This window comes from Apteryx rowi, unplaced genomic scaffold (assembly GCF_003343035.1).
Source record: "Apteryx rowi isolate R43461 unplaced genomic scaffold, aptRow1 scaffold_44, whole genome shotgun sequence".
Lineage (NCBI taxonomy): Eukaryota > Metazoa > Chordata > Aves > Apterygiformes > Apterygidae > Apteryx > Apteryx rowi.
Genome location: NW_020450694.1, coordinates 1,239,617 through 1,254,714, shown reverse-complemented (window position 1 = coordinate 1,254,714; position 15,098 = coordinate 1,239,617). Strand labels below are relative to the sequence as shown.

Sequence of the window (15,098 nt, the reverse complement as noted above, 5' to 3'; positions counted from 1 at the left end):
TTAGTCCATTGAAAACTATGCCATGATTGCTTGAGGAAGTCTGAGATCCACTTTGAGAGGGTAAAATGGACTTAATCTGTTTCTTGTATGATAAATCTGTTTTAAGCTTCTTGGTGTGCCTTCACCAAAAATGTCAAAATTTAATGCTTTGTAATCAATGTAGGTGATAGGCCTTTTAATATACTTTCCAGCCTAAGAGTTTAGAATACTTTCTACCTTTACAAACATATATTCACATGAGACCAATACTGTTCAGGATGTGGGTGGGTATATAAGAAGTACCTAGGGAAAATGTATCTTATACAACAGTGTCATGGACTGCTGGGGAAAATAACTCTTACCAAATGTAGCATCCTGGGGAAAAGATAATTTCTCCTGAAAACACCTGCAGGGTAAAGTTTATTCCCCTTCTGGCAGTCTGAGTAACAAAATAAGGATGCTCTAATAAATGATGTCAGAGGCTGAAAAAGATGGAGGAGTGCAGAAAAGAAATCACTAGTCTACCTCAACTCTGCTGGATCTGATAATCGCTAGCAGATACGGGGATGCCCACACATCACTTCTGTCCACAGAGTTATCTTATCATGTTTGTTTTGCTTGTTTTTTTTCCCTTCGGCAGCTCTGAATCTTGTCTCTTTAGTGGCATGACACACATGCCCATCACAGATGTACCCGACTTGGTTCGTCATCTTCATCTCCTGCAAGAGTAAGTATTTCCTAAAAATCTGTCTCTGTTCCTCCCCTTACCGCTATCTTTTGCAGTTCTATAGTAGCCAGTGGAAAACATCTTAACAAGGTTACCACTGTGTCATGCCGAAAGTAGCCAGCRACTCTTTTTAGTTTATTATTCATGCTGTTAAGTATGACCTAGAAATTTGTATCGTTCTGTAACCAGATGTCAGTTCCTTCAATTCCTACAAAGCAACTTTTTTGCCTTCCCTTCCCCTCCTTCCCTGGCTACTCAGTGAAATGAAAAGCCCACAACATGAGTTCATGCTCCTAACAAGATGAGTATTGTCAGGAATATACAAGCTGTGGTTTTTCCYTTCTGCATCCTGAAAGTGAAGAAAAAAGACCTTTGATGTATCCAAAGCTCTGTTATTCTTTTTTCTTCATTGAGCTAATAAAAGGTATCATTATATTATCACACTTGTGTCCCTTCCATGTTTTTTCTGGCCCATATGCTGCTTTGTAACAACAAGAACATAAAACATCCCATGAGAAGCCCTAGGTTAAGTTTATTTGACTTTTTTTTTTTTTTTTAACCTATGTTGTAATCAGGATTGTTTTGCTAACTTAGTTCACTGAGGTAGTTTTTGGTAAAGGCAAAGATTTGCTTAAGTGGCCAGAAAGAAAATACATATGACTGGTTTATGCCTTGCCACCCTGAATTGTAATGTTTTGTTTATTATGACTTTGGGCATGTTTTATTGGTGAGTGGAGAGGTCACAGCCTCGCATTTAGAACCTGTATTTGTGCTTTATGGGTTCTGGGATTTGAAACCACAAGCAGTCGCTGAACTTTTGGCTGCCCTAGGTAACACTGTGTTGTGACTGAGTGGGTAGCACAGGTCCTCCTCGCCGTGCGCAGCCTGCCAAGGACCGACTGGGTGACACTGGCCTGTGACATGAAGCRTCCAAAAGAGCAGATAAGAAAAAGAGACTGAAATAGCCCCCCAGCTTGCTCTCTTCTTTCCTCTCTCCCAGCTTTTTGTCCTTTTTAATGTTCTTCTGTTCTGAGCCTCCTTGTCAATCCTGGCTTTTGAAAATAAATGATCTTACAGTACTTCATGCATTTATACCTCACCTAGAAAACATGCCCACGTTATGCCCAAATTCTACAGTGATGGATCCCAGTGTAAGTATCCAGCAGAAAAGCATCTCCACTCTGCAGATGGGAATGTGGCTTTGGGATTTGCCCAAGGTTTTGTTTTTTCAAAGAAAACAGCAGCAGAACCAAGGCACCTTCACTTCCAGAGGATTTTCCTAGCCTTACACAGCAGTGCCGTATTACACAGTGAGGGCAGTAGCATTGCCAAGGAGTGCTTGGAGTTGTGGTAAACTTGAAAATACTCGAGGTAATTCTGCTTTATCTCTGTTCAAACAGAGGTAAAAATTTCTCATTGAAAGCGTTAAGTGATGGATGTTAAGATAGATGAAGAACAGCCATGTGCTAATTGTTGTGCTGTTTAGTTTAAAGGATGAGCAATTATGGTRTAACACAAACATATATTTACTGCAATCAGTGAAATCGCAAATTCCAGCCTGGATGCTAAATGTTCAGGTGGTTCGCTGCCATACGTGCCATGTAAAGCCTGAACCTGGGATACTCAAAAGGAGCCCAGACCAAAGGCCTTTTCTTTTATTCATTGTGTGTCCATGGCAGATGCCACATTCAAGGCAGCATGCGAGAATAAATTAATTCTCGCTAATGTAATGGTGTGTTCCTGCTTGACAGAGGGGGAAACTGAGGCCCAGAGAGTCCATCTGATTGCATTAGGTCCCTCCACAGAAACAAACAGCGACCCACAGACTGATGATTTCCTGCCTGCCACTCCCAAGTTTCATTCATCTGATGTTGATTTATGTCACATACTGATAGCAACAGCGGTGGTGCACCCATGCCTTCCCAAAACAGTCATAGTGGCATCTTGAGTGTGGGTGATTACAGAGAAGCTACTACAACATTCACTGTTGGCCAACGTAAACTCATAAATCTCCTTAAAACACTCCCAAATTCAGCACGTTCAGTTTGATCACTCTTTATTGGGAGACTCCTTCTGTCAAATACTATTTTTCTTCAGGTCTCGGTGGGATGAGCAAAATAACTGTACTATTTGGTAAAATCACCCAGGGCAGAGCATCTGGTTCAGTTTTCACCTCCAGTTATTTGGTTCTAGGCTAGTATGGAATGAGTTACTGACGACCAGCCCTTTAACCTCGATCTTTTTTTCTTGAAGAGAATAAATGTAGTGAAATTGTCCTGCTTAAACCAAATGATCCCTTCAAATGTAGAATTAATACATTATAAATATAATAAAAATATACAGTCTTCTTGCCAGGATGTATATTTTTTCTTCCATTTTCCATGTTTTCTGATGTTATCTTTTCATAGCCATTTACTAAATATATATACATTCTACTTATTTACTTCAGCATCCAGCTTCAAGACTTCTTGTGGATTCCCCAGAATTGCACAAGCCATTCATAGCTCAGCCCCTGGAGAAAAGATGCCGCTGGAAGTCACCGAGGAAAGGGATCACCCTGCTGGCACGTTAGGGCCAGGTATTGATAGGCTTCGGTGCAGGACCCACTGGTGGGGCATGAGGATTGATGAGGAGAAAAAGGAGTCTCTCCAAAAGCTGTTTAAAGATTTTCTGTGCTCATGCTTTCACTACTGTTTTCACAAGAGTATGAAAAAATGAAAACAGAGCAATGCAAATTCGCACAGAAGAGCAAGCAGCTGTGTATAAATGAGTAGAACAAATATGGTCAAAACCGTCAGGCTGTCTTAGTACCTGGACTTTGGCTGAGGGAAGAGGGAAGATGCATAAAAGCTGTTGTTTCCTGAGAAAGGGAGGAGTGTCGGGATTCTGGAATGCAAGGGAAATATGGTGTAGTGCAACTGGGAGGTGTAATGCTGTGTAGCAGAGAAAGCTTTTTTTGTACTGTTTGGAATATTTTTACATTTGCCCCAGTTCTCTCTGCCTGATAATGGTCATTTGCCCATCAGCCCGCAGTGGGAAAACTCTTTTCCACCAGTCAGTGTACATTGGCAGAGATTCGGCTTTCCACTTTGAGAACAACCCTCTCTGCTACCAGCAGAAGCTGTGAGAGTTTTGCTTTGTTTGTTGTTTTTACCCCCTAAGAGGAGGTCGTTCCCGAAAACGCTTACAACTGATTCTCGCCTCAGGTATACGTTCCTCCCGTGGGTTCGCTAGCTGTGGTCTGTGGAGTATGAATAGCACATGAATTCGTTCCTGCTGATACCCGCAATGAAACATAAGAAAATCGTGCAACGATTTCGATGTTGGTGCAGAAGGGCAAATTACCACATTACCCTTCCTTTATCAAACTGCGTTGCACAGTTCAGCTCTGGCAATTGGATATTTTCAGATCAATCACCAGAGGGTTTTTTTTACTTTTTTTTTTTGCATGCATTTTTTCCATCTTTTTCCATTCCATTTTGGGACAGATCCTGCCAGCATCAGCTTGCATGGTTGTGCAATGAGCTCTTCAGTGTCCAAAGTGAATGTGCCTCATGATAAAGTAGCAACTAACTCCCGTCTCAGCTGGACTCTCTTGTTTCTCATTGCTACACGGCACTGCACTCAGGCGTGTGTGTGTGTGTGTGTGTGTGTGTGTGTGTGCGCGTAGTGCAATGGATGACAATTTGCTGGCCTGGAAAGGGACCAAGCGCTTGTCTCCTGGGTAGCTGGGCTGCACGTTAAGTGGAGACTTTCATTATTCACCAGCCAGTCAAAATGATTTTGCTATTGACAGAGGCTTCATTAAGTCAGCCATTCCGTTCTTTGAAAACACGGACAAAACAGAGAAAGAGTGGTGGCAGGCAGGGGGGGAAATTCCATTTCTTCCTAAATTGAGTGGAAACATCTTCAGGAAAATTAAAGAAAAACCTGAGAGGAGGACAAGAGCAAAAGAAATAACTGTAGCCAAAGCCACTTTCCTTTTTCTTTTTCAATCTCCCTTCCAACATGCTCCTGGTAAAATCATTACAAAGGCCGTTTATTTTTAAAATTGAAAGATTGGGGAGAGTCATAATGAGATATTATGTGTAAAAGTTGCACATAAATTTCCTTCTGTCATATTTTGGGCTCGCCTAACGCATCCCTTTGGCAGGCCTGAGGGAAGCTGATCGCTTTAGTATAGATTGTGTGTGCTTCAATAATATTGCCCAAGGACAGAGCTACTGGGTGGCTGAGTTGGCTACATGCTGATTTAAAAATTAGCTGGGCTTTTATTGGCCACACTAAATTGTTCTTAAAAAAAAAAAAAAGAAAGTTTTATACCAGAACGACAGAACGAGGAAGCATGATTGGAACAAGACTCTCCTCTCCTTTTTATTTCAGGGAGTGCAATTTGTACTTACTGGAGAGTTTTTTGTTCCTACTTACCCTTATGGGGAGCCGTGGAAGAAAGGAGATGTGACTGTGATGTGTAATGCAGAGAAAACATCTTAGGCTGAGTATTGGTCCCTGGAGGGTGGCTCTGTACAGATCTCAAGGACATGGAGTTTGACAGTACAGCGTTAGACTACACCTTGGTCTCAGTATCAGGATGACAAGCTTTGTTTTCCTGTTTTAAGCTTAAGGACAGGGGATGTCATAAATTTATTACAGAAGGGTGCTAAAATGTTTTTGTTACAGTGTTCATGATTAGGACAGTTTGAAACTTACTGTAATATGTGCAACCTGGGATCTGTTTCCCTTCTCTGAGTCCTGGGCTTGTTCCAAAGGCCACGGGAAGTCATTGGTGGTTTTGTCTGCCGAAAAGAAGAAGGAGCATAGCCAACAGACCAAGGGAAGTTCTTACCCTTTTTACTTAGCGCTGATGAGGCTTGCCCTCAAATACAGTGTCCACATGCAATATCAGTACAGTGTTTTGGCCCACAAGGGAGGTGTGGAGAAAGTGGACAGGGTTCAGTGGAGGGCTACCCGGGTGGTCAGGTACTGAGAGTACGTGACCAGCGAGCCTAGGTCAAGGCTGAGCTTGTTTACTCTGGCAAAGAGGAGGCCGTGATAAGGGAAAAACAGCTAAAATTGTGAACACTGACACTCCCTGAGCCCTGATTAAGATTTTCTTTGTACTTTGTATTTTGTCTTCATTGTCCCCATCTCTCTGTTTCCGACATTTTCCAAGGTCTCATCTGAGTGAGAGATCTCCGCAGTCGCCAGGAGCTGGGGCATTTCCTTTTCCTTCCTTTCTTGGTCATCCAGGAGGACAAAGACCATCCAAGTGCATAAGAATGAAAAGTAATTCATAACAGTTTTTGCTGATATGCTTAATTTAGAGCTTTAGAGTCCAAGTCCTAGCCACATCTGCTCTGTACTTCATTATGGGGCACTTGACCTATTTACTTGCTTTTTGACCCAGAAAATGAAAAAAGAAATGTAAGATGGAAAAGACATGACCAAAATGAGAGGTTTAAATAAATAACTTTTTGTGTGGGAGAAGGCCAAATTCACTGTAACTGTAAACATGGTTTTTTGAAATGAGCCAGATCTGAATACCCTTATATTTTGGGCAAATTTGAGTGGATCTGAGCTTTGCATCTAGGCTGTGCCTCAGTCCCATGCCAAATGAAAACTTGAATAGGAACTTGGAAAGCCAATAATTTAGCTCAATTGGTTCAGATAATCATCCTCTGAACCAAACCTCCCAAGCTCGTCCTATTGAGAGTTATATTTAATTAAATTAAGTTTTCACTCTTCTTTGCCGATAGCTTCATCTCTGGGTAGCAGCCTTGGGCGAGGTTGAAAGTGAAACTTGCTTCCTTTGCTTCAAGGCAGCTTTGTCTAAAATTGACTGCAGAATCAAAAGCACCATGTGCAGCTATTAAAACACTCTCACCACAAGCTGCTCTGCCAGCATTTCTGAATACCCAGTTCCTACAGGTAACCCAGTGTGCTTTCATCTTGGGTGAATTGTAAAAGGAGGCATCGGGGTTTATTAAAGAGTTTGTGTTGCTAACGTGTCATACATCATGCCATTAATTAAGAGAAATTCCTTTTTCCCCAGTTGGGTGGCTACATCATGCTGCCAGCGTGTATATATTATCCACGTCTCCCCACCCCGGCCTAACCCAAGCGCTGCATGACTGATTGTACCCGAGGGAACCTCCGGCCTCTTCAGGTAATTCGATTGCTGAGTCTCCAAAACCGAGGAATTAAAGAAACCTCCGCACTGGGCTCTGCTCCCCTTGTAATTAGTGCCAGAGCGTGCGGGGCGAAGCGGGGTGCGGCAGGGCCATGTGTTCCCAATCAGGGCCCACACAATGCAAATGTTTTCTTTCTGGGACGATCCGAAGAAACCTCAGGGGGATTTGGGGCTTTTATATATATGTAGATGTAATAATAATAATTATCCTCATTAGAAAGCGAGCTCCAAAGCTCTGTGACATGCTCTAAAATTGGTGGGAGAGCCGGCTGATGCTCTGAACGATAACCACCCACGCGTGACCTCTCGCGTGGCTCCGTATGCGCGGAGCAGGCGAGCGACGAGGCACCACGGGCAGCGGATTTCTGGYGGATCCTGGCCCTGCCCAGGGCGGTTTTGTGCAAGGCGAGAGGCTGAATTCGCCTTGCTTCAGCTAGGGCCGGACATTTAAGAAGGCAAACTCCTGTGTCCTTCCTTCTTCCCGCTGTGTGCAGTACATAGAAGCCAGTTGCTTTTATAACACTTATGTGTCCTGCTTGGATCATACAGTCGTGGAGGATTTGGTTTATCCAGGGTGGTCAGAAGAGCAGCACGCAGTCACCAAACGYATCCCCCAGCTTTCTGTTCTCCTCCCCAGCACTTCCCCTCTGAAGTCCCAGGGCTGAGCGGTCCGTGATGCTGTGTGAGCCCCCAATTTTATGGAGGGTACCAGGATTCTCCCTCAGATGGGGCTGAGGGGATAATTAGAGCTCTTCAGAAATTTCGTTATTAATAAGCTTTTGGTTGGAAGATGCCAATTCTGTGAAACAAACCTTTTCAGACTAAAGGAAACTATTTGTCACATCAAAGAGGGGCAAACACTGGAATAACCGCTGGCCTTGGGGTAAAGGAGATCTGTGTTCAGGTCCCAGCTCCAGTGAAAGTGCAAATTACTTGTATGTGAAAAACAGTCCTATATGAGTGGAGAATGATTATACACTCACCCAGTACAGGGGCAAACAGTAAGGAAATGGCTTCAGAGAGCTCCTCCGTGTTTAAGCAGAGGGTCCTGACTAGCCGATGCTTTGCTGCTGCTGGGAGGCGAAGGAGGCGAAGGCGCCTTGGCCTCTCCATCGGCGCGGGGGCATCCCCACGTCTGGGGACTCGTCGTGTGGCAGAATGAGCCTTTTTGAAATGGCACGATTGAAAAGCCAGTGCGGGGAGGGGTGGCCACGGGCCCGGAGAAGAGCTGTGGCTGAAGCGCAGCGGCGGCGCCGGGATGTGCGGCCGGGGCAGGAGCACGGGTGTCCTCCCCGCTGCAGCACTGCCTCAAGGGCGCGAATTCACTAGACTGGCAGGAGAAGTGAGGGCTGAGGACAGAAAGCTAAAGGTTTCTCTGCTGCACAAAGCTGCACGTGTTTTAGGGAGTCCTCAGGAAAGGGCTCGTGGTCCTGGCGAGTGAGGCGGCGATGCCCTACAGAAGTGTTTTTCTCTGGTCACTGCACGTCCTGGGCTGGGAATACTGTTTGGGAAGCAAGTTGGGTTTCGACCCTCTGTGAATTAGAGCATATAAAAAAAAATAACCAGAGGAGGCAACCATCTTGAAACGAAGCAACGTGCTTCATTAAGCTGGCTGGGCGCACTCCTTGATCTATATGTGAAAAAAGAGCTTTTTGATAAAGAATTTTGCTGCCGGTCACGAAGTTGGTTTCACTGCATGATTGCTGCTTTAGTGAAATCTATCCAGTTTCTCTGGGAAAGGCTGGCTTTGATGAATACTGAGATTTGAAGGAATTCTGGAAAAAATTACTGAAATGGGACTTTTCAACATTTTCATAAAGACAGCTTTGTTTCTCATTTGAAAGTGATTTTATGGTTTGAAATTTGAATGGTGTGTTTTTAGATAGGAAAAAGGCAAATGCTGACACAGTAATGTTTCATCTTTCTCAACATCTTTATTGACTTGTTATCACTATTATTAGCATTTTTCTTTACAATTATTATTGCAAAAGGAAAATATTTGATATCATTCCTTTTTCTTTTTTTCCAAATCTGTGGTGAGAGAAATGATTTTGAAATTTCAAGCAGTCTCACATGTAGGAAAATCTTTTTCCTCCTGTTGCAAGTATCGCTTACTTTAAGGAACATGGGTGGCATCTAACATTGTTTTTACATTTGGCTGAATTTCCTCTGTTTTAAGATTTTTAGTTTGCATTAAAAAGAAATTTAAAAAAAAAAAAAAGTCCATATAGTGGCCACTGAGGAATGGTGCTACTGGCAAACTTTGCTAGAAGCTGCTGATCCAGGAAACTGAATGGAGGAAACCTGCTACTAGAAACTCAATCTCAAGAAAAGTCCAGAAATGGGAAGGGTGTGTAGAGCCCCATGAGCCGCTATTGCCAGGTCCTGAGCATTGATATACCAGGTGGGAGATAAAATTGGGAAATGAATGTCAAGGTTCGGGGACGCTGTATCAGAGAAAACAGTCACTAGTAGTTAGCAGGATGAGTGTACCAAGACAGGTAATATGAATATGGTTGCTGTTCTGGTTTTATGTGTGTATAGCACTTGATGCATGACTCCTTGGCAGCATGACTTCTCCCAACGAGGTGGATTTCCATAGGAACCAACTCTGAGACCTGGTGGAATATTTGAGCTTCCTTTCTTGGGGAGGGATATTTTTCAGCAACAACAAAAAAAATCTGCTTACGTATCATATAGTCACACAATAGGTGTTGTTCTTTTGTTGATTTGAGTTCATGTCGGTGCTGTATTTCCAGGAAGACTGTAGGCTGGGCTAACCCACCATGAGATCAAACAACAAGCTTCCCCCGCCCCCAGCCCCCCCAGTTCTGTTTACTAGAAACATTTAAAATAATGAAATACAGGATGTCTGTTCATTCTGTCTAAACTTTAATGTAGGCTTCTGTATATGGGGAAAATGTCTTCTGAGCTAAAATCAAAAATGAGTGAACTGTGGAAACCCTTTGGCTTCTCTTTGTAAACTTCTCCCAGATAAAAACGGATTCATTTTTAGTAATGACCTCTTCTTTCTGTGTTTCATTTTCAGGTACTGTTTCTGATCTGTTGCCAGGTCATCAGCTCACTAGCGTGAGAGTTTCCTTATCATGTTTAGGAAGCAAAGGACAGACCTGAAATGACATACGTTAGCTGCACTTTCCCCTTTTAGGAAGCTCTTCACGCTAAGCCTGTTTTGATGCATGTATATTTTTGCTTTAGATTTTAGTCAGAAACAGAACTCAGTAACTTGAATTTACTGAACATCTCAAGCAATGGACAGGTTCTCGGTTTGGTGCTGATATTTGCATCTGTGTCCATTGTATTGCTTCAAGACCAAATTGTAATTCATACCTGAAAACCCCTTTGGTATGCACAGTGCTAGCTATAAAATCTTTACAATAAAGCCTGAATGCTTGGATTAGTCTGACATCTTTAAACTTGGATTCAAAATCTTCTGAGTTGCATTTTCAAGGACATAAAAAATGAGGCATTTCATACACGCAACTATATTTTCAAAAGTGTATGTGCATTTGACTGCCCCATTTTGTGAGGACTTTTGCAGGAAGGGCTGTACAGATGGCCAGACCTGCAGTGAATAGACACTTTGGGAACATATTAACTGCTATTGAGCATGTGGGTTAGGTGCACTTTTTGTGTGTGCAATTAACCACTCCAGAAATTTGACGACAAAGGAATCATTATGTTCCTGAAAATGTTTTTTATATAAATATTGTCCTTTCTGGTTCAGTAGTGTATTATTCTCATTCCTTTTGTACGGCCATAAAACTATCCCTGTTCTTGCTTTTCCGAATTGGTGTAACTGGCATGTGGAATGCAACAGCTGGTTAACTCTGCAATGATCCAAGAGCAGCAGAAGACAAGGAGTGCGGAGGGGCCTGGTTTCTTGTGCCAAGTGTAGAACTAAGCAGCTGCCCTGTATTTTCAGACGAACCAAAATGTTTTGTTAACTGTTTCGGTGCCAAGGGAGGTCCAAGGTATATATAGTGGGATATGGTTGCTGGACTCCAGGGTTGCTTGGCTTCAAGAAGTTCAGTGAGTCTCCTTTCATTGCAAGTGGTGGCTGAGAGCATCTAGGACAAATGCCACTGTCGCAGGAGGGAAGCTTGTAGAACAATTTCCCGTCAAATTTGTTTTTTCTCTACGACATTAAGCATGCCTGTATGTGCAAAAATCTCCCCCTAGAAGAACACTGAAGACTGTAAAGTAAAAATACTCAAAAGTTGGGAAATACCACTGGAGAAATGTGCTTTCTGATAGTCTTTAATTATATAAAATAATAGACTCATAAAAGCATAGGGGTAGAAGAGACCTTAACATGTCATCTAGTTTTCCCTGCCTCAAGGCTGGATCAGCTCTATCATTTTGCAATTGTCTAACCTGTTTGGTATTATCTCAAGTCCTCAAGATCACATGCTGATTTTTTTTTCAAAGGAAGTGTGGCTTTTTGGGATTCTAGGGAGATTTCATTAAACCTGTCCAGAACTGAAGATCTGCATCTTATTATAAAGATAGAATGGAGGATTAGGAAACTAATGTTAATTAAAAGAAAACTGAGATTCCTGTGTTTAGAGTGAGAGTATCAAAAGTGATACTGAGAAGAGAGCGTTATATTCTTCAAAGGAAATCCAGTGGAGGCTGCCTGGAGTGATTGTGTTCAGAGACATGAGTATCAAGGGGAGATGTGAATCTCATACCATAAGAACAGCACATTTACACCCAACACTCGTCCTGCTTCGCCGCTAAGTGGATGCTGTGGCCAGGCTAGAAAGAGGCTAATGAGTCCTAAGACATTGTATGCTGTGTGTACTCATGTGCAGATAAAAGAGGTGATGTGGGGAAAGTGCAGTCGTAATCTCAGAAGGAGATTCTGTAGGAAGTGAAAAAGATGCACTGCAAATATTCGTGCTCTAGGAAAGGAACAAGGTCTTTAGACTGTGAAGTGCCAGAAACAAGGCCACAGTTAAGGTGCTGGAGAGTCAACTTGTGTTGCCTGTGGGCATGGGATAGATACTGCCCTCTTGGTGACTGTTCTCAACAGGTAGAAAAGCTGGGGCAGGAGTCCATGGTGGGACACAGCACTGAAGCCATGAGTAGTGTGGAGCACGAGCCTGTACAGTGGCTGAACTCAAGAAATTCAGGAGGAAATTAGGTGGGTCTTACAAGGTCTGTTTGGGTTGTGAGATACATTGTGTATAACTTAGGATGTCTGTGGGGCTGGGTGCTGACAGCAAGCTCTACTGAGCTCAAAGATTGCAGTTGGGAAGGAAACATTTGCTTGCAGTATGATGCGAGGAAAGGGGACAGCTTTCACCCCTGTGGGCATGAGCAGGGAATTCACCTTCTAAGAGCTTGAAGCGCCTAGTTTCAAGCAGAGTATCTGCATTCATCTCCCAAGCTTAGCTGTGCACACTCTGATGTGCAGGGCAAGGCCTGATGAATTCTAGATAAAGCCAAGGCAACTAGAGAGTGACCTAATTGTAATGTTAAGTGTCTGTGCTTTATGTTTGTTCTATTCATAACCCCCTCTTCAAACTCAGCTTTGAGTTTAACTTGCTAAATGAACCTTTCTTACTGATAAGTCTCTGTGGTTTAAGGGGTGGAGAGGGAATTAATCAGGGTGAGACTAACAAACAGTGAACTCCTTCTGGGAAGGCACTGAATCTCATTACAGAGATACTCCTGTCTTGAGGAATATGTACCCAGGAATATGCTTAGGGAAACCAGGGGGTGGAGAGCATTTGCAGCCAGACTGGAATGGGACACTGTGGGGGCTAGCGAGGCCAAGTGCCAAGTCTGGGAAACGTTACCTTCTGGGAGACATGTGCCAGCAGAAAAGACAGCAGATAGTAGAGGAATGCTCTGAGTGAACCAAAGCGTAATGTCAGTGCTCAGCGCGTGGGCTGTGGGTGAGAGCACTGCCAAGAGCAGCAGGGAGGGCAGAGCAGTGTGCGGCCGGTGGGACCCCAGGCTGCTTTGCTTTGCAGAAGTTGCAAAGCACACAGTGAATGCAGCAGTGGGCTGCAGGAGGTGGAAAGCTGATCTCCTGGTGGAGGCTGTCCTGGAGAACTGGAACCTGACCTGCGTCTGCCATGGAGTGCCGAAATGGGGCAGAGCAAGTTGTCTGATCATAGCTTTCCTGTGGCATCAGGCACTGTGGGCTCCCAGCTTTCTAGGGGTCTAACAGGCGTGCTGTGGTCTGAGTGGCAGCAGTGCTGAGTAACTTCATCTGCTTGAAAGCGCCGGAGCAGGCTCGCAAACCTAGGAAGTGCTGTAAAATGTTAACTCTGAAAACAGTGTGTCCCTGTTATCTCGTTGGGCATGCTGAACTCATGGCAACTTCTTATCCTAGTCTTTGTGTCTCTGGACCTCATCTTTACACAGCCTCATCAGAGTGCTCTGAAGAGACATCTGTAGATGTTTTTGAAGCACTTGGATGCTGTAGTGATGAGCGCTATTGAAAAATCTCTTAGGAAATGAATAATTCTGTACTTGAAGAAGGGTTTGAAAGGTGTGCTGTATAAAATGCATGAAGCACTGTGTTTAGGCACAGGAACATAGAATATGGAGTAGCTGCTCATTCTCAGAGCATCATCTAGCCTGTATCTTGAAAAAGTTGAGAGGGCTTTGGAGAAAAATAGTGTAGGATCACTTAATGAAAGGCTGTGTCACCGCACATATGCGTTAGTGGCCCAGAGTGCTGCTTCTCCCTTTTTGCTCCCTCCTGTGAGCCCAGCTGGGATGTCTCATCTCCTGCCACTCCTCCCACAAGCTCCTCTTGGAAGGGCAACCTGCTGAACTTCCCCCTCTTTCCCCCCAGCCCCTAACTGAAAACTGTGGGAGGAAAAGAATCGTAACTGGGAAAAGTGAAGCAGTGGCTACAGAGGTTGGGGAAGGCACAGGGATTGGAAAGGTGGAGTTGCTGACAGAGGAGCTCTGCGTTGGGGAGGGACAGACCTCCCACTATAGCCGATGGTGACCTGGGCAGACACACTTAGTGTAAGATACTGTGCAAACATAGAGTAGCCTGAACCTGTGTTCAGAAATAGATTCAGATGAAAAAGATAGTGCTACAGCTCAAAGATAGTGATATTTATCTGGCAGCCCTCCCAGTTTCCAGTAGCCTGCAGTTCAGAAACTTTCTGAGCTGGATGTTGAGTGTACATCCTTGTGTTGAATGATAGGCCTTTCTTTCTTGACCTTTGTCTAATCACTAAGTAGTAAATACTTTCATCATCTGTAATGTCCTTTGCAATTAAGTTATTAATTTAACAAGGTGCAGTACACGAGTGCATCCTTTTCTTTGTTTTGTATCTTATGCCTTCTCATTTTTTGGTGCCGCCTATTTCTTTTGTAGGAGGAAACAGCAAGGAAGCATTTCCTGGGTAAAATGGAAATGTAGCTGGGGAGTGTGGAGCAGGAATATAACTGGTGAGAAGTGTTGGAGGGCAGGAATTGGCAGATTTTGCTTTATCAAAGAGCCAGATCCATTTTTTCAATGAGGTGGGTGGAGCTGATGACATCACGGCACCCCAGACAGCACACTGCAGAAATGCAGGAAGCAGAAATCAGAGATGAAAAAATACGAAGAATAGCCTCAAAACCCCCAAATACATTCTCTCTCATGCTCTCTTTAATTCATGATTTTTGGGTCTGACTTCTCACTTTCTGATCTGTTGAAGGTGGTTATACCGAGATCCACAATATACCTTCCTATTTGGTCTGTTGCAAAGTTTTACTTATCAGCTAGAGGTCCTGTGGCAAAAATCCAGGCCCGAGTCTGTCTGGAAGTTGTGTTGAATAGTGGAGCATTCCAGTGTAGTTCAGAAAATGGGCATCAGATTTTGCCATTGTTTCCTTGCAACACTCAGGACTTATTGACAGGAGCAGCTTGTGCCTAGTCAAAGGAATCAACAAGAGAGCCAAAGCTGATACAGTCTTGACATAATTAGGAAAAAGAAATTCCCCCAAAGGGCCATAACATTAACTAAAAAAGCTAGTGGAGGGCCTACTTAGTCTCTCATATTCAGCTCTTAATTTGTGTTAGGTCAGGAGATATGACTCCAAAAGAACCCTGATCTTACAAACATTGGGAAATCTTGGAAATTTCCAAAAGTTGGTGTTGGGGTCTATGTTGAAAGCTGCAAGAACTGTGTATTCAAACACAGCAGTTCTGCATCACTC

At 43.6% G+C, this 15,098-nt stretch overlaps 1 protein-coding gene across 1 annotated transcript in view; it reads left to right on the top strand.

Annotated features, from left to right (window-relative positions):
- Positions 1-10,314, top strand: part of LOC112971387 — a 118,199-nt gene extending 107,885 nt beyond the window's left edge. The window contains exons 11-16 of the mRNA XM_026076773.1: positions 5-60; positions 620-706; positions 3,156-3,284; positions 5,880-5,992; positions 6,759-6,872; positions 9,946-10,314. The gene's annotated coding sequence lies outside the window, so the exon portion shown is untranslated. The remainder of the gene's footprint in view (positions 1-4; positions 61-619; positions 707-3,155; positions 3,285-5,879; positions 5,993-6,758; positions 6,873-9,945) is intronic.
- The last annotated feature ends 4,784 nt before the right edge of the window (positions 10,315-15,098 follow it).